The 18,959-nt window shown below is 41.6% G+C and overlaps 1 protein-coding gene across 1 annotated transcript in view; it reads left to right on the top strand.

The window, feature by feature from the left end:
• SMURF1 (SMAD specific E3 ubiquitin protein ligase 1) overlaps positions 1-18,959 on the top strand; it is a 2,072,011-nt gene that overhangs the window by 1,031,385 nt on the left and 1,021,667 nt on the right. The gene's annotated exons all lie outside the window — the stretch shown is intronic.

Consider the following 18,959-nt stretch of genomic DNA (forward strand, 5'->3'; position numbering starts at 1 on the left):
CTCATCAATTAAGATCCATGCTTCTGCCATTTCAGCTCATTACAATACAGACCCACCTATTTTTTCACATTCATTGCTTAGGCAGTTCCTCAGGGGGGCCAAAAACATAAGACCTCCAAGGAGAACACCAGTACCGGCATGGGACCTCAATTTTGTCTTGGAAAAACTCACATTGCCTCCTTTTGAGCCAGCTAATACAGCTGAGATAAAATTCTTATCATGGAAAACAGCTCTGCTCCTAGCAATAACTTCAGCAAGAAGAGTCTCAGAGTTACAGGCATTAATGGCTGTGGAACCTTTTATTATCTTCCATCCGGACAGGGTTTCTCTAAGGACAAACCCAACATTTATGCCTAAGATGGTGTCCAGTGTGGCTCTTAACCAAACCATTAATTGGCCTACTTTTTACCCAAACCCGCAGAATAAAGGGGAGAGACTTCTGCATTCTTTGGACATACACAGACAGTTATGTTTCTACTTGGACAAAACTAAAGCTTTCAGAAAGACTGAGCAACTTTTAGTGGTAAATGCTGCAGGATCACAAGGAAAGGCTATCTCAAAGCAGACTATTTCAAAATGGATAGGACACTGCATTCATTTCTGCTATTCACAACATGGTAAATCAGTGCCTAAGGGCATTAGACCACTTTCTACCAGGGCAGCAGCCACCTCAGCAGCCTTCCTCAGAGGAGTACCAACCAAGGATATTTTGGAGGCTGCAACTTGGACTTCAGTGCACACTTTTACTAAGCGCTACCATTTGCCTCTTTACTCTAAATCCAGAGCAGGCTTTGCCACTGCGGTCTTGCAGGGCCTTATAGCCACTCCTAATTCTGTTTAGACCCAGCCGGCCAACCTCAGCTTTGGGATTCAACCCAAGTGTATTGACTGCAACAGTGAAACACAATGAACATAATACAGTTGTGTACCTACCATAAATGTAGATGTTCGAGTCACTGTTGCAGTCCAGGTTACCCACCCACCATCCCCCTTTCTTTGCTGGGACTTATCTGTACTTCTCTATCCTATACAACCTATGTGGTGTATTTGCTTGTAGATGAAGGTATTGTTTATTTTAGTGCATGCTTTTATTAGCAATGTTTTTTAGCCTACCCTTTTGGGGGCACCTAACATCTAGGGCAAGAAAAACTGAAGAAAATGGCGTCTGCTGCATCTTTTATACCCCCTGGCGCACTGAGGTAAGGGAAGAGGCGACAGCATCCGACGCCGGACCAAGACTTTGGAATTCAGGCCGACTGCGGGTAGCCTGCCAGCAGGATAACCCAAGTGTAATGACTGCAACAGTGAATACACTCTAACATCTACATTTATGGTAGGTACACAACTGTACTTTCTGCATAGGCAGCAGTGTTCTCATGGTTTATGGGAGCATGATATTTTGCCAGGTTCTCACTTAATATCAAGAGGTTAGCCTTAGAATAGTTCCTGAGTATTCCAGATTTAGCCGGGGTCCAGATTTTATTTTTACTTCAAAGGAGACCATTTTGTGGTCTGACCATACCAGAGAAGGCATTACAGTAGGAGGTGTTCAGCATTCTCCCATATTAGTGAGGACCAGATCCAGTATGGTTGCACCCCTGCTTGGTGTGTTGACTATCTGGTCCAGGGAGTTTGTGTTTACAAAATCCAGGAATTTCTGTGCATGCACGATTGGTGTTTTATAGGATTCCCAGTTAATAGAGAGGTAATTTAAAGTCACCCATGAATATGGTATTAGGTTGGATGGTTAATGTTTCTAATACGTTGAAATGCATGGTATGGGTTTCCTGAGTCATGGGGGGGGGGGACACCTGTAGCTTGCAAGGAAGTGGTACTGGATTTTGCCTGTGATGATTTGAACATGGAGCAGTTCAAGTGCATTGTCCTTTTTGACTAGCCTTGAAGTATATTTATTTTTGATGTGGAGACACTTCCATCTTTAGTCCCTGCCAGAGAAGTAGCTGGCCTAAATGTGTGGAAGGCATTATAACCTTGCAGTGTTGGTGTTCTCTCTGTGGGTTTAAACCATGTCTCAGTGACTGCACAAGCATCAGCATTCTGTAGGGTAGAGAGCTTCTAGGGAGTGGAGTTTTTTGTTTAGACTGCTAGCATTGTGCAGTAATACCTTTAGATTTTCTTGGATTTGATTTTCTATGTTGGAAATACTTTGAGTTTGGCAGTGCCTAAAAAAGGCACTATGGGGGAAGACAGTGTTTTAGCTAATATCTGAAAGCCTAGATGGGAGAGGTGCAGACCATCCGTGGCAAAGTATTGTGGTTTGTTGACCATCTCCTTATATGCTGACAGGTAATGCACCCCCTTAGAATGACACCATAAACTAAACCAGTTATTAAAGTCAATCTTCTTTTGTTTGTATTATGGCATCATCCTTAGAGAAGGTAAAATACTGCTCAATGCCAGGCTCATACCAGCCTGAGATGCACATTCCAAGAGCTTCATGATGTCTCTCTTCATATAGTCTAGGGAGGTACGTCTCAGGTCATTTACTCCCACATGGACTGTGACTGATTCATATTGGTAATTGTGGTCCAATGACCTGAGTGCGTACGTAATGTGGTGGATCCTAGCCCCTGATAAGCAAATGACCATGACTTTCTCCTTAGCCTGATGAGAGGGACATCAGTGTGTATCACGATAGTCTCCAATGACTAGAATCTTGGATTGTGTGGTGGCTTGCCTTATGGACTTAGAGGTAGAGGCTCCATGAGATGTAGCTCTGTGTATTGATGAAGGTGTTTTGAAAGAGCGCATTTGGGGCTGCTGAGGATATTTGTTAAGTGTATTTCATCTAGGAGGTCTTTGTGGTTTAGGAAGGTTACATTTAATTATCTCAATATATGTGGTTCGATATGATTGCTTTGAATTGTGTGTCATGGGTACAGCATGTGTACTACTGACAGTCTTATTGACATTAGGAGTACTTTTATGTGAGAGCTTTGCCTCCAGTGACATTGTGTAAATACATCTCTCACATATCATATCAGTTTGAGAATTAACTGGTTGTCATTAAAATTGGGGCAATTTCTGTATTGCCTCAGGATGCTTATATCCACCAAGCCAGTAACGGAGACAGTAGGCAAGTTCATATCCATGGCCACAGACCCTTTTTTATTGATTAGGCCATTGGAGTGAGACTGTTAATCACTGTCAGTTGTACCCGGTTTGCAACTGTGGGGACAGTGCTTGTCACTGCAAACTAGTCCTATGTGCGACTAAGTATTGGAGAAATTTCAGTTGTGCTTTTAATGGAAAAATGTCACTCAAGGTGCCTGTCTGTACAGAGCACTGCCAAACACTTGAGGGGAAACTAATACGTAAACCCTGAAAATTTAAGGATGAAGTATTTAAGCAGGTATTCTGAAGTTAGAAACAAATCAAGCAGTACTTACTGAAAACAAAGAATTAGCTTGTCCAGAATGATGAAAAGAGGGGAGTCACAAGAATGGCTACTGCTAGTGCTGGTCTCACTACAGCTTCACTCTGTTGGGAAACAATACACCTTTGCTTCTTCCCTCACCAGAAGCAAAATGTTAGCACCCATGCCAAGTGGAGAAGCAGGCCACAGCATGTTTGGTGATCAGCGGTCTTGTCCCAGATGATGCAAGGGTCTGTAGGCTTGTAGCTTTTTCCTGATAGATGCCTTGAATAACAACCAGATCAATCAGGAATGTTAAGCACAGGCACTCGCTTTCCAACCAGAAACCATCAGGAATCCATGCCCTCTGCGCTTTCTCTCACCAGGACCAGAATACTAGCACAGATTCCAAGCTGTCACCTGTAAAGCAGTTGTTAGGCTTTCTGGTACTTCTCCTCTCACCAGGAGAAATCAGAAGCACTAACCCCAAGATGACTACTGAGAGGCACAATGTGGGATCTCCAATATTTGGTGATCTTGCAATAGATATTTGGGTAAGGTGAAAAAATGGTTTATCCTAAACACTACACTGTGCACTAAGCAGTTACATATGAAAATGGGTAACTTTTGTGTTTTAGCTGTGTAAGTGGGTAGCCACTATTTTTAAAAGAGCAAGATAGATTGAAAGGGGATGGGCACTTTGTATTATGGTACTGTGGAATACAGTGGGTTGGCCAATAAATTTAAATAGTTGAAGGGAAGTGATTTCACAAAATGATAATTATGTGCTTACACCAGCCAGTGAAAGGAGAGAGGGAAGGAAATATATGGTCAAATTAACATAAGGGGAAGGCAACTGGAAAGACAGTGGTGTTTAAGAACATAACAGTAACAGAGTGGGAAATTCTGTCTGACTCAGAAGAGACACAGCTGTGGTATCTTTTCAAGCTTTAATATGCAGTTAAAAGCAGAATACAAGTAAAAGAACAGTGTAAAGAAAAATAACAGTATACAAAACAGAAAAAGGCAATAAAGTAATGCAAAGTGCAAGAAATCAAAATCAAACTAACCTTTCCCTCACAGCAAGCTGTGGCAGAGTTTGGGTGAGCTTTTTCCAGTAAAAGCCAGCAGCACCTAGACTTCCATTCTCATTTTGTTTAGGAGTATTTCACAGTGTGCATGTTTCTTATTACTGCAAAACCAAGACTACTAAAGTTGGAAAGTTTATACTTGAGAATTAACTGGTTGTCATTAAAATTGGGGCAATTTCTGTATTGCCTCAGGATGCCTATATCTACCAAGCCAGTAACGGAGACAGTAGGGAAGTTCATATCAATGGGTACAGACCCTTTTTTATTGTTTAGGCCATTGGAGTGAGACTGTTAATCACTGTCAGTAGTACCCGGTTTGCAACTGTGGGGACAGTGCTCGTCACTGCAAACTAGTCCTATGTGCAGGTGTTAAGCTTTTTTTTTTTTCCCCAGGAAAAAGGTACAACGTTGGATAGAATAGGCATAATATTTTAGGTGCTCTCTTCCATGTTGAATCTGAAGGACCACAGACCATCACGCTATGAGGTCAATGCTGCTGTTGTAGTAAAAAGATGATAATATCACCTTTGACTACAGAAATAACCTCCCAAAGCAGCTTCAATTAATGTTAGTAAAGTAGCACTTGGCATTGTGTAATAAATTTAGACAAAGTTGCAAAGATTTGTGTTTCTTTTAACCTAGACTACACAGGCTTAAAGCAAAGATTCAGGATGACAGTATCAGGTCTATAGAGTTTTTTTTTCTTTGCAGTATTTTTGTATGCTAGTTGACTAGGTGGATCAGCCAGTCCTTGAATCCTTTCAAGTCCCAGCCCTGACCAGAAGCACAGAACAGCTTACAATGGAGCATCCTGTTTCACCCCCAATATTGGACTTTGATCATCTTATTGGATAATATGCAATTTATTGCACAGTACAGTAGGTACAGTTACATATTTGGGAATATAGAAGACTTTTCAAAGTACTAGTAGGTGAGGTGCAACAGATACATCCATTATTTTTTAAATAAAACACCATATGTGAAACAGACTTCGTGTCAGAGCATGAAAGTGAAGAAAATCTAATGTATATACTATTCAGTGTCTGAAGAGCCTGTCAGCCGGTTAGTGTAGGAACAGCAAGGATGTTATCCATCATCCTTATGGGACCTGCATTTGTGCATTAGGGATAAACAACATGATAATCTGGCTCCAAGTTCACCATATTCCTCCTCATTGGATGGACGTCGTTGCCATCCAGTTCAAATTCTAAACTCCCTACCTTATGGAGAGTTATTAAGAGTCAGTAGGATATGTAGTGAATCAGATATTTTAGAAAGAGAAATTTTTAACTCCTGACAAATGTTTAAAAATATGGGATATGCTTTGGGAGTTAAGAAGGCTCTAGAGAAGTTATGTTTTTCAGAAGAAGAAAAAGGAAACATTAGGGGACATAATATATTACAGAGGATGAAGAATGAAGGAGGTAGGAAAATTTATTTTGTTACCTCCTATAATTTGTTATCCAATTAAATTATAGCCAGTATAAAGTATTACTGGCCTTTCCTTGTGGAAGGAAGATATAAACTTAAAAATTTATGGCATGTCCCCTTAATTTCTTTTAAGAGGGGCCGTAATTTGAAAGACATGCTAGTACATGCAACTTTTTCCTTACCTAATGTAAATGTAGGACATGAGGTTAGTAGGTTGGGTACTTGGGACATGTGGAAGTTGTTCAGTTTGTTCTTATGTTACTAAATTTTTTGATAAAATTAATGGTTTGAAATTTAGACCATTAGCAGAGTTTACTTGTAACACTATGGGCATAATTTATGCACTTCTGTCCCTGCAGTCTTTTCTATATAGGTGAGAGTAAAATGTAATTTAAGGTTAGATTGCAGGAACACATTCATGATATTAAAAATGACAAGAAAGTCCCATTGCTTCCCATTTTAATTATGTACATGGGGGAGCTTATTCAGAATTGAGAAGTTGTATTCTTGAACAAATTAAAGCAACAAATGTAACTTGTTTGAAAACTAAGTTATTGTTCAACGAAGCTGTTTTTATTTTAAAGTATAATACTCTGACACCTGATGGGCTTAACCAGAAATGCAATTGGAAATATTTATTGTAGAGAATTAATTATATTGTATTGTTTAATTGCTTTGTTTCTCTTAATTGATGCTTCTTTATAAGATGTGTTCTTTTTTACCATTGTTATCTCCTGGAAGGCTTAATGCCAAGGCGCTAGAGAGGTTTTGTGCTTTTATTAAAGGATATATTACCGAGTCTGTCGTTTGAAAATCTTTTCTACTGTATTTGGTGGTTTTGGAATAAACAACATGTTAATCTGGCTCCAAGTTCACCATATTCCTCCTCATTTCTGATGTTGGCAGGAAGATGCTTCCAGATTTCTAGGGAAATCTTGCTGAAGCCTTTCTCCCTTACCACCATTGCAGAGGAAGATGAAAGTTGGTGACCCGTGATCATAAATATCTTGGAGGGTAGCTGTAACTTGCCATTTTTAACTTGTGGGTGAGTGGTAGACGGGCAGTATTCTTGATATATGCACTTAAAGGTAAAGAAGGCTAGTAGCAGTGTTCCTGCAACCATTACTCAATGTTTGCCTTAAAGGAATTGAAGTTACAGGGCATGGACAACATAATAAATCTGTAGATCTTAAGAACAGTTGCAGTAAATTTTGTTATAGACAAAGCTTAAAATGGTGAGCAGTACTGAACATTCAGATAAGTAGATTTGTAACCCACAGATCTTTTGGTATCTTGGATGTTTGAATCTCTCCACCTGATATCACCTTTTAATTAAATGGGTTGTTAATATGCAGAGACCTGGTGCCTTGTAGTTCCCTGAGGAAAACAAATGACACTTTTTTTTCTTTATTGCTTTTAGCTTATTAGCAGCTAGCTGTTTCCAAAGCTGGTTGAAATTGATGAATTTAATTTTGAACTCTCACAGGGAGTGGGAGTCTTCTTCAGTAGGTGTAGGATAGACTTGTTAATGTTGAGTAAAAATAGTCATAACCAAGTACTGACTTTGAACACTCCTGATTTAACAGCATCCATGTCTGATCGGTCAGACCTCACTACCACCTGGAATGTTCTAGCTGAGTGGTAATTCTGCAGCCAGTTAGAGACCTTCACCAAAAAACTCTAAAGTTTTTATTATCACTGCTTCAAATAACATCTTTATAATGATTGTCTCAGTTGGACGTTTTCATTGTCAATTTTGTAGTTAATGACACTACTTGATCTCAGTGTGTTGAACCACTTTGTGTGTGTGTCAATCTGAGCTTTACAAAAAAGTGTAGGCATTATCCATTTTAGTGTAGAGTCCTTAACAGAATTGATGTAGCTTCTTCCCCAGCAGTCTTCATCTTTTCTCCAGCTAATGCTGCTTTGGGAAGTAATGCTATTTTGGGTTGCAGTGACCAATATGAATGGTTTTTGAGTTTATGGAAAATAAATTGGACTCCAAAAACTTGGTACGTAGCTATACTGTATGACTCAACTTAGCATTTTTATTAAAAGTAAGTTGTATTGCTTGTGCCATGAGATAATGGGAAGTAGTTTAACATAGTCTGATAGAAATCTGAATAAAAAACACCTGAATAAGCAAGACTATACCTTCAGTTTTAGTCTCTATCTCATGCTTCTTTAAAAGGAAAGCTGAGATGAACACCATCTCTCTCCTTTTGCATCAGAAGCAGGCTGTTCGCTGTATAGTGGTCCCAATAATGGGATCTTGTTTGATCAGGAATCCAGGGAATGGTAGCTTAGATTTTGTCTTTCTTTAGAGGGCATGTTTTTTTAAAGACTGTTAATTGTATGTCTGTACATTTGTCATACTGCTGTAGTCGTGTATCAGTGCATCCAGCGTTTTTTGTGAAAGAGAAATCATAACAGTCACTGACTTGAGGTTAAGGATTTTTTGAATGCTACACTAACATGCACTAACATAGTGTGCAACGGCATGTTTCAGTATAAGCAGGATAGAAATTCTGCCTGCATCCTTAAACTGAAAGCTATATTGATTAACTTCACTATTGATAATAGGAGGTGGGTGGAATGCTAGAATTATATGTTCATCTGCCTCCCCCAAACTACACACATTAACTAATGGACAAGCTGGATTTTGGTCAGTCAAGCCCTACCCATCCCCAAAGTCATTCTTGTACTTGGTAAACTATCTGAATCAAGTTTGCTGGTGACTCAGTGGAAACATATTGCCTGCTGTCTTGGGTCTCTCTCCCCATTATTTAAGAAATGATGACCTCTACTTTTCTTTTGGAAATACTTGTCAGCTTTTACGAAGATATCGGCAATAATAGACAGCATCCCACTATTTTGACTTTTTAAATTTGATTTACATTAACCCTGACGTTATGGGACAGTTGCCTAAAAAGCTGCTAAGGATGGATAGAGTTGGGTTGTATTTTAATTTCAAAGCAGAATATTCATCTGTAACTTGTACATCCAAAGCAGGTTTCGAAAAAAAAAAATGTGTTGACTCGTGTCACTCATTGCATGAAGGTCATGCACGGATAAATTTACTTTCTCATCTTTTTATCATCAGCCCCCTTTTTCCCATTTTTTTCTACATGAGGTTGGGGTATCGTGTTAACTGTCAACTCTCTCAGTTCAGTGCCACACTCCTGCCTTCTTCAGCAATCATGCCTGTCACAGATCTTCTTTCACACAATCCATCCACCTCTTTGCTGGACATCCTCTCTTCATCATACCTTCTTCCTGTCTGTCCCATATCTTCCTCACCAGATTGCCTTCTGCTTTTCTACACATGTTCAGACCACCATAATCTGTTCTCTTTGATCTTTTCTGCAATTTGGAGCTACTTTGCCTTCTGCTCTTATGTCCTCATTTCTTTGTCTGTTACACAGTGTGCATCCTACCACCCTTCTCAGGCACTTCATTTCCATCACCTATAGCTTCTTCAACTGTTCTGCCTTTACTGTCCAGGTTTCTGTACCATACAGTAGTACTGGTCACGGTTCTACTTCAAAATATGGAAAACTCATAACATCTAATTTCAAAACATTGAGACCATAGCATCGAAAATCCAAAACATCTAAAACTCATAACATCATAAACTCAAAACACAAACTTTGCATCACAACATCGAAAACTACAGAGCACATGTAAATAGTATTCCTTCCACCTGTAAAAACACCAAATGAATAAACACACTTTTTCCTATGTTTCTGCTGGGGGGCAAGCCCCCTGCACCCCCACACCCCCTGTAAATTAAATATACCAACTCAGAGATTGCAGTACAGTGGGAAAAAGTTCATCTCCTAACCCCACTGTATCGCGATCACCATAAAAAATATACACAATGTCTAAATCACTTACCTGTATGGCCTAAAAACACGTATAGTGTCAAAATAAAAACTATATAAATACTATAAATTCCTACACTATATAACTAATAAGTATATAAATAAAAACTACAACATCTTATAGTGATACCACATGATTAACAGAATAAACTATAACATTTACATGTTTGATGATAAACTACTTGATGTTATACATTTTCAATGTTTTGAAACTAGATGTTATGAGTTAGATGTTTTGCATTTTCAATGTTATGGTCTCGATGTTTTGAACTTAGACGCTGAGAGTTTCTGATGTTTTGCAGTAGAACCCTGGTCGCACCACTGTCTTGCACACCTTACTTTTCAGCTTCTTTGGCATTCTTCTGTCAAAGACTACACCTGACACTCTTTGCCAGTTGGCTGCAGCCCCTCATTCTATCTTTGACCTCTTCATTCAGACTTCCCTTCTCCTCAACCACCTGTCCCAGATACTTGAAGCTGTTTATCCGTTCCACTATCTTCCCTTCTATGTCTATTCTCAGCTTCTTCTGATTTCCCCAGTTTGTTGCCATTACCACCATCTTATCTATTTTTAGTTTCATCCCATTTGCCTTCAGTTTTGCATTCCATTCTCCTATCCTTTGCTGAAGTTCTAGCTCAGAGTCGGCCTGTAATGCCACATCATCTGCATACACCAACTTTGTTGATCTGTCCTCTCTGACCTTTTTGCTAATGTAGCCCATCACCAGTTGAACAGCAGTGGGCTCAGAGCTGAACCCTGGTGTACACCCACTCCCTCTGGGAACCCCTCTGTGTGGCCGAACAGTGTTCGTAGTTGAGTCATTGGGTCCTTGTACATAGCCAGCACTAATTCTACCAATGTTCCTGGGACTTCAAACCACCACAGTACTGCCCATATCAGCTTTCTTGGGACCTCGTATGCTTTCTTCAAGTCTAGGAATGCCCAGTTGGACTCTGTCCTCATCTCTAACTTCTTCTTAATTATATGTCTCAGTGCAAACATCGGGTCAGTTGTGCTGCATCCTGATCTGAACCTGAACTACTCATCTCCCATCTTACATTCTGTTACTCTGTGTATCCATTTATCAATCACCCTCTCCAGAACTTTCATGCAATGTGATAGGCGTTTGATGCCTCTGTACTGCCTACATTTGTGGATGTGCCCTTTGTTCTTGTACACTGGCATGGGTATGCTTATTCTCCAATCATCTGGGATACGCCTTTCTCTTCGCACTATAAGTACCCTCAGGAGCCATTTCTCCCCTATCTCACTCAGCATCTTTATCATATCTGCTGTGACCTCATCTGAACCTACTGCTTTCCCTGACTTCATTTTCCTTAGCTGTTCTTACTTCTTCTGGGTTGGGCTCCTCCTCATTCATTGTAGGCTGTTTCTGGGGTAGTACAGCTTCTGTGGGGTTTTCTTCATTCAGAAGCTAACCAGAAAACAAATACTAGATGCAACTGAACCACTCGTTTGACCAAAAAGTAAAAAAATAAAATGTACAGAGAATCGTGATTGTAAAATCCACTTTTAATAAATAAAGCAAATAGGTACTGAGTGCTTTCATCCCAACCACAATAGGGACTTCGTCAGATGTCTTTTTACTTTTTTACTTTTCATTCAGAAGCTGCTGGAAATACTCCTTCCATCTGCCTTTGATGTCCTGTGGACTGGTGGTGAGCAGGTTGTTGCTGGCATCCCTTATGAGAGGGGTGGCTGACCATCTTCTTTATCTTTCTGTCTTTGCCTTGCACCCTGATATAGTTTCTTTGTGCCACTTAGTGAGTCACTTTCCAAACGTTGGTAGAGTGCCTCTGATTACCTATTCTTTGCTATTGCAGCAGCTTTCTTAGCTTCTTTGTTAATCAACCAGTAATCCTTCCTACCCTGATCAGTCTTTTCTGTCTCCCTCTTCTTCCTGCACTCCTTTCTTTTGATGACTTCCTAGATTCTGCATTCCACCACCAGCTTTCCTTATGTACCTTATTTCCATATGTGGCTCGGCCACATATCTTTTCTGTAGTCCTAACACATGCTGATTTGGTGCTATCCATTGTCATTATTGATCATGGATGGGTCTAGGATCCGAGCCAGCACTAGATAGACAGCCCCTGAGCTCAGTCTCCTCCCCTTGTAAGATCTCTTGCTACGCACTGACGCATTGCCAGCCCAGGTATCTGGAATTGTTGTAAATAATCATATGTTATTTGTGAATATCAACATGATTCATATGCTTGTCTTACAAATGCAAGAGAACTACATGTTATGTGTATATTAAACTACTGGTGCAGAAGTGTGTTGAAAAGGGTTTGTGCAGTACTGAGCTTCAAGAATGTAACCACAGTGTACCCTACTGGAAAAGAACAGAAATGTATATAAACTATATACCTGTGCAAATGTATGTTTTAATAGTAGAAGCTGGAACATAGAAAGTTAACTTGCAAAACTTCAAGAAAATGAGTTGAAATTAGTGTTTTACGATTCTGTCCTCTCTCAGTTTCAATGCAGCAAGCAGACACAATGTCTAGAGCTAGAAGTTTTTGTATTGTCTTGAAATAGAAATAATTACTAGGTTTCAAGTGTAAAAGCTTTTTATTGTTTTACGACTTCCATGTTCTGCAAACTTCTGAGAGATATGTACTTCTCACACAGAGATGTTAAAATTCCATTTGTATCTGTTAGCCTGAGAACTGAAGGCAGTGGTGTCATACAAGCTGACCCAGCAGTAGTAATTAATATTAACTTAAGAACTCTCTCGTATAGAGACTGGGCATTTTGCATGTTGTCTTGGACCTAGAAGCATCTATTCAGCACTTTTGCCTGCATGTTGCTCTGTAAGTAAGACTTAGGGCATAATATCTCACTTTGGTATAGATAGGAATAGGTTTTTCTCTATTTATTTGAGACTGTCCTGCAATGTTGTTTTTAAAATATTTCCTGTGATTCTGATCTCTGAAGTAACTGTGTTGATTGGGTATTGTCTTTTTCTTTTATTATTTATTATTAAATATATTTAAACCCATCTTTGTGGCTGGTTTGTTTAGAGATATTTAAGTTCTTAGAGTAATGGCAATGTATTTGCTGATGCATTACAGGACATTCCTAATTAGCCTTGCTCTTGGTCACACTTAATATTTGGATAATAGTAACATTACACAGTAGGATTGGTCACCCTTTGTAAGGGCCTTAAGTAGCTGATAAAGAAGGGTTGGTGGCAGTGATAACTACCTTATAGTCTGGGCAGAAGGGGGCATAGCTAGTAAACCTGTGCCAGCCTTCCCCAGGAGTGTCTGTGTGTTTGTATATAAATTACATCTCAAATTGTGTGTGTGTCAGCTATTTGGGCATGGACATGAAGCACTGGTTGGACGGAGAGGGTGCTGGAGGTCTTTGCTGAGATCTTAACCGTATACCTGTGCCAGTCGGGAGTCTTACTGGGGATCTGGAGAAAGAGGGAGAAACCAGCCCCAGACTCTGACTGTTATCTGTGTGTGCTCTTAAAGAAATTGTACTTTACTGTGTGTATACTTGTCATCCTCACATTTTGTACGTCCCTCACTGTTGCCAGTGGTGAATGTTGAGGTTCCTTGATTACTTGGCCAGTGCCAGGGGCATCACATATTAATTGGTGGCACTGGTGGGGCATCCAATTCACACATTAATTGGTTGATAGTGGTGAGATTGCCACATCACATATTAGTTGACGTGTAGTGGTGTGGATATTGAATTCCTGTAGCTTGTCTACAGTGGTCACTGAAGGTGTTTGTACTCTCAATCAGCCATGAAGTGAACATTCAGAGTTCATATCACAATTGTTTTATATTTTTTGTTAGCTTAGTCGGAGAGAGCAGGCAAGCATGTCAGCAGAGTAGTATGGCAAGCTGACAAGGAGCCAGTTGGCTGAGATGTACCAGGCAAAAGGACTGGTGCATGCCAATCTGACTAAAGCAGACATGAGTGCAGCTTTAGTCACAGCTGCATCGCAGAATAGCAACCAGAAGGATAGTCACACTGGCATTTGAGATGTGCAACTCTCAGAAAATGGATAGCTCAACCTTTCCACAGAGGATGTAAAAATCTGTCTGGAGTTAGAAACCTGAGCTAGAAGCCACGCATTTGGAAATAGAGGCAGCAGAGAGACTGAGATATGTATAGTGACTGAGAAAAATGAGAAGCTGCAACATCTGAAGGCTGAGGAAAATGAGAAACTGCAACACCTGGAAGCTGAAGAGAGGCAGAGGCAACATGAAAAGGAGATGCTGACTCTTCGCCAGAGTTATGGAGGTAATGGAGAGGAGAGTAACCGAACCCCAGAAGCAACAAAGGTCAGTAAATGTCTTCTACAGTGTACAGAGGGGGATAATTTTGATAGTTTCATTCATATGTTTGATACGTAAACAGTATAATGTTGACCAAGGGGCTCTGGGTACGGTTTCTGAGCCCCTTACTCCATGGTAAAACTGTAACTGTGCAATTTCTAAACTGTCTGATTCTGATTGCTTAAATTGTAATACAGTCAAAATGTGTTTGCTTCAGTGCTTCGAGTTAACACCTGAAGCTTATAGAAAAAATTTCCGTGAGCATAGAAGCAAGGCAAATTAAATTGTATGTGATTATATTGCTGAACTAAACCCTTATTTTCATAGGTGGATGAGTGGATATCAGGTCACTACTTTGAAGGGCTGGCAGACCTTTTGGTCAGAGAACAAGGCCTTGGCACTTTGCCTGAGGGCATGAGAATCTGGTTAGCTGATAGACCATGCACAACTGCGGATGAGTTGGGGAAGAAGAGAGACCTATACCTAGCAAGCAGGGCATCACTGCACAGGAAAGGGACACCCAGTGCTGCTCATGGGTTTAAGGGAACCCATGTTGGGCAGCCCAGACTGCCCCAACAGAGCCCGCCAATAGCAGGGGAAGCCACTAGTCTAGGTACACGTCCAAAACCAAGGGTTAAATGTTTTAAATATAACCAGTGGGGCCATGTAGCCTATAGACGTCCATGGAGCTAAGGTGGGGAGCAAAAGGTAGGAGAACATTTAGTTGGAATGACAAAATGCCAACAGTAGGTTGTCTCTAGATAACAAGGGTACCAAACTACCACAAGAGGTTATAACCTATCTTAGTGAATGGGAAAGAGGCCATGGCTAAGAGAGGGGCAGCTTCTGACCTAACCATTGTGAAGCATGCAGTGTTTACAGAGGAACACTATTTGCTTGGGCAGTCTACTCCAGTCAGAGCTTTAGGAGGGACCCTATTCTTAATATATTTGGCTAGGGTTTACCTTGACTGGGAGGGTAGAAAAGGAAGCCAGCAAGTAGGTGTGTTTGAAGATATCCCTGCAGATGTCCTAATAGGGAATGATTTTGATAATGCAGTAACCTGTGTGCATGCAGTTACACGCAGTCAGGTTTGGAAACAAGCATGTGGGTCTGGTAGCTTGGGCGGGACCCAGACAAGACCGCATACTTGCAGCCAGGACTGGTGTAGTGGTTACTTCAGGGAGGGAGCTACCCTGTAGCAGGGAGGCTAAAGGTGAGCCACAACTGCTTGTGAGTACTAATGTTCCCTTGGATAGAGTGACTACAAGGGCAGTAGTGAGTAGTAGTAAGTACCCAGGCTGACCGTGAGATACTGCTATCAGAGGATGCCAGACTTCCTGTGGAAGGGGAACTGGGAAGGGTTACAAAGTGAGAGTTGAGACAGGCTCAGCTCTCAGACCCTACAGTACAAGGCCTGAGGGAGGTAGCTAGTGAGGCACCTGATTCTGAAAGGAAGGGCAAATCTATATACTAGGGTAAAAGTGTTACTGTATAGAGGGTGAACCCCTGAGGGTGGACTAGAGGGTGGGAGAATACAGCAGTTGGTAGTGCCCGGTGCCTACCATCTGGCACTTCTAGCCATAGCCCATGATATTCCCTTTGCAGGCCATCTTGGCATAAAACGTACGAAGAGACGTACTATGTAGGACTTCTATTGGCCCGGGATTTCCAAAGATATAACAGGGTACTGCAGAAGCTCTGAGCAGTGCCAAAAGGTAGGCAAGGCAGGAGACAAGGTGAAAGCTCCTTTGATGCCTTTGTTTGTGATTGAGGAGTCATTTCAGATGGTAACTATGGATATTGTGGGGCCTCTTGAGTCCCCCCAAGTTCCACAGGGAAAAAGTATATCCTAGAGGTAGTAGATTATGCTACCAGATAGCCCGAGGCAGTGGCTCTGTCCTCCATTGAGGCAGAAAAGGTGGCAAATGCTTTGTTAGAGATTTTCAGCAGGGTAGTTTTCCCAAAAGAAATACTGACTGACAGAGGTGCCAATTTTATGTCAGACCTGCTGGCTTGTCTGTGGAAGTACTGTGGGGTGAAGCACCTAAAAACCATCCCCTACTATTCCCAAACTAATGGTCATGTTGAGAGTTTAAACTCTACAGTCAAGTCCATGCTACGGGCATTTGCAGACCAGTTTAAGGGAGTGGGACAAATATTTGCCCCATCTGTTTGCTTACAGAGAGGTTCCCCAGGAGTCCACGTTTTTCACCTTAGTTGTATGGGCATAGGGTGAGGGGACCTCTAGATTTGATTAGAGATGAATGGGAGGGTGAGTGTGAATCCCACAAGGAGTCTGTTGTGGCATATGTCCTAAACCTCAGAACAAGGCTCGGGGAACTCATGGGCTTGGCCCAGGGGGAACCTGGCAGAAGCCCAACAGCAGAAAAAGGTCTGGTATGACAGGAATGCTGCAGCTACAGAGTATGCTGTAGGGCAGCAGATAATGGTTCTCATTCCTGGCAGGCGCAACAAACTGCAGGCAGCCTGGGAGGGGACCCTACAAGATGGTAAGGAAGGTCAGTGATGTTAACTACATGATAGAAGTGCTAGGCAGGAGGCAGTGGCACAAATTGTACCATGTTAACATGATGAACGTTTACCATGATAGGGTGGCCCTTATGCTGAGTATTTGCAGTGGATGCTAGGAGGAATCTGAGGGGGATCTGGTGACTGATGATCTCAGTGAGGCTCGGACTGACACCTCAGTAGAAGGGGTAGCAATGTCCCAGCAGCTGTCCCCTACCCAGGTTTGAGAAGTCAGAGTAGTGTTACAGGAGTTTGGGGACATGTTCACTGGGAAACCAGGGTGCACCCACCCGGTCCAGCACCAAGTGGATGCAGGACCCCAAAGGCTTATTAAGCACCACCCTTATAGGGTGCCTGAGAGAGTCAAACAGACTCTGAGGGAGGAGATGCAGGAAATGTTGGAACTAGGGGTAATTCATGAGTCCAGCAGCCCCTGGGCCTCCCCACTGGTAACTGGTATCAAAGAAGGATGGCAGCACCAGGTTCTGTAAGGACTGCGGGAAATTAAATAGTCACACAGAGTCAGATGCTTGCCCTGTGCCTAGGACAGATGAAGCCCTAGAGAAGCTGGGTGGGGCTAAGTATCTTACCACTATTGAGCTTACCAAGGGTTACTGGCAGGTGCCCTTGACTCCCAGTGCTAGAGAGAGGTCAGCATTTGTGACTACCTTTGGCTTGTATGAATTCATGAAGATGCCCTTTGGGATGAAAAATGCCCCAGCGACTTTCCAGAGGCTGGTAGATTGTATCCTAGCAGGAGATTTTGCCCTTGCTTACCTAGATGATACAGCCATCTACAGCCATTCCTGACAAGAGCACCTTCAGCATGTCAGGGAGGTGCTGGGCAGACTACAGAGGGCAGGGTTGACCATTACGTCCAGCAGATGTCAGGTGGTTATGGCAGAGGTCTCCTACCTGGGACATAGAGTGGGGAGTGCTAAGATCAGGCCAGAACCTGCCAAAGTGGAAGTCATTCAGGCATGTCTTACCCCTGTTACCAAAAAGCAGGTGAGGGGATTCTTAGAGACAGCAGAGTACTACAGAAAGTTCGTCCCCAGTTATAGTTACCATAGCTTCTCCCTTCACAGATCTGACAAGGAAAAACAGGCCAGGTAAGGTGGACCCCAGCATGTGAGCAGGCATTTCAGAAGCTTAAAGGAGTTGTGGGAAAACCCCCTGTGTTAGCCAGTCCAGACTACAATAAAGAATTTGTTTTGCAGGTGGATGATTCAAACCATGGGGTGGGAGCTGTACTTAGCCACGTTTCCTCAGAGGGAGAAGAGCACCCAGTGTTTTATCTCAGTCGTAGGCTCCAACCCAGGGAGGAATGCTGTGCAGCTGTAGAAAAGGAATGCCTAGCCATAGTGTGGGCACTGCAGAAACTTCAGCCTTATCTGTATGGAAGGAAATTCACTGTAGTTACAAACCACAATCCCTTAACATGGCTACATCAAGCGACCCAGCAAAATGCCGTTACTAAGGTGGAGCCTAGAGTTGCATGCATATATTACAGTGCAGCGCCACAGTGGGATTAGCAGTGCCAACACAGATGGGATCTCAAGACAGGGAATTGCGTAAGGTATTCCCAGATAGGCTCAACCCTCTCAAGCAACGTTTCTCAAGGGTCACTTGAAAAACTAGCTTGAGTTTTGGGGGAGGGTTTGGAACTGTGACACTGCCAGCCCATTTATCTGGAATTTTGTAAATAATCATGTCATTTCTGAATATCAACATGATTCATATGCTTGTCTTACAAATATAAGAGAACTATATGTTCTATGTATATTAAACTACTGGTGCAGAAATGTGTGTTGAACAGGGTTTGTGCAGTACTGAGCTTCAGTAATGTAACCCAAGTGTACCCTACTGGAAAAGAACATAAATGTGTATAAACTATATACCTGTGCAAATGTATGTTTTAATAGGAGAAGGTGTAACATACAGAGTTAACTTGTGAAACTTCAAGAAAATAAGTTGAAATTAGTGTTTTACGATTGTGTGATCTCCCAGTTTCAATGCAGCAAGCAGACAATGTCTAGAGCTAAAGGTTTTTGTATTGTCTTGAAAGAGAAATAATTACTAGGTTTCAAATGTAAAAGCTTTTTATTGTTTTATGACTTCCAAGTTCTGCAAACCTCTGAGAGATATGTACTTCTCACACACAAATGTTAAAATTCTGTTAGCCTGGGAACTGATGGCAGGTGACAGTGATGTCATCCAAGCTGACACAGCAGTGATAATTGATATTAACTGAAGAATTCTCTCAGAGAGACTGGGCATTTTGTATCTTGTCTTGGACCTAGAAACATCAATGCAGCACTT

The sequence above is a fragment of the Protopterus annectens genome, chromosome 12.part0, assembly GCF_019279795.1.
Source record: "Protopterus annectens isolate FY-2018-M chromosome 12.part0, PAN1.0, whole genome shotgun sequence".
Taxonomy (NCBI): Eukaryota; Metazoa; Chordata; order Ceratodontiformes; family Protopteridae; genus Protopterus; species Protopterus annectens.